At 37.4% G+C, this 1025-nt stretch overlaps 1 non-coding gene across 1 annotated transcript; it reads left to right on the top strand.

Moving 5' to 3' along the window:
- The first annotated feature begins 334 nt into the window (after nucleotides 1-334).
- LOC141650099 (small nucleolar RNA R71) lies at nucleotides 335-438 on the top strand. The gene has a single exon (XR_012546159.1). It is a non-coding gene; the product is annotated as a small nucleolar RNA R71 (small nucleolar RNA).
- Nucleotides 439-1025: the final 587 nt, after the last annotated feature.

Raw genomic sequence — 1025 nt, 5'->3', positions numbered from 1 at the left:
GTAGAGTTGTTTGTGAAGTTATAAATATTGTTTTGGTCTAGGTGCTCTTAACGACAAGTAACCGAAAACTAAATCTCCAAGTGAGTCCGGCCAATAACATGATTGTGTTTGACATTTTGAATAAGAGGGAGAATCGACCTCAACTTGTGGTTCAATCAATTGTGTCACTCTCCCAAACCCATATTGAGCATCGGTCATAGCCACTTTCTCAAGCAAAGATCTTACCTCATCATCACCCTAACTATCAAAGGCACCTCCGGTCGATGCATTTATCAATTCTTTAATGACATGACGCAAATTGTTAAAGAAAGTTTGTGTAATTAGCCAAATTGGGATCCCATGATGAGGGCAAGCTCTCAAAAGTTCATTTAACATTTCCCAAGCCTCACTTAAATTCTCAAAGCCTTCATGAAAAGTAAAGATCTCATTTCTTAGTTTGGCGATTTTAGAAGGTGGAAAATATTTGGTAACAAAGGCTTGGGTAAGGTCATCCCTAGTATAAAATTTGCTAGGAAGGTAAGAATATAACCATCGTTCGGCTCCATCCCCAAGAGTAGGAGGAAAGAGCATGAGTTTTACAACATGTTCGGACACACCATTCTTTTTCACCAAAATGCGTTTTCTATTAATCCTCTCCAAATGGTCCAACACACTCTCATTTGGTAAAAGAAACACATCTTTTTGAAAGATTTCAATCCAATCCGGATGCAAATCAAGCTCCACATCCTCCCCAATATCAATAGGAGAGGCAAATAAATTTGGATCGGGTCTATTATGATCACGTAAAGACATGGATGAAGACATTATAGAACGCAAGACACTAAATACAAGACACTAAATGCAAGACTCTAAATGCAAGTGACTAACAACTATAACTAAAGATGCAAGTAAACAAACAACATATTTTTTTCTTTTTCAAAAGCAATAAAATGACTAATCCCAAAAGTAAACTAAGACTTATATCTAACAAATCACCATCCCCGGCAACGGCTCCATTATGATAGTCGGATTTGTCGTCATTTCCG

The sequence above is a fragment of the Silene latifolia genome, chromosome 3, assembly GCF_048544455.1.
Source record: "Silene latifolia isolate original U9 population chromosome 3, ASM4854445v1, whole genome shotgun sequence".
Lineage (NCBI taxonomy): Eukaryota > Viridiplantae > Streptophyta > Magnoliopsida > Caryophyllales > Caryophyllaceae > Silene > Silene latifolia.
The sequence above is the reverse complement of the archived record's forward strand: the minus strand, read 5'-3'. Positions and strand labels throughout refer to the sequence as shown.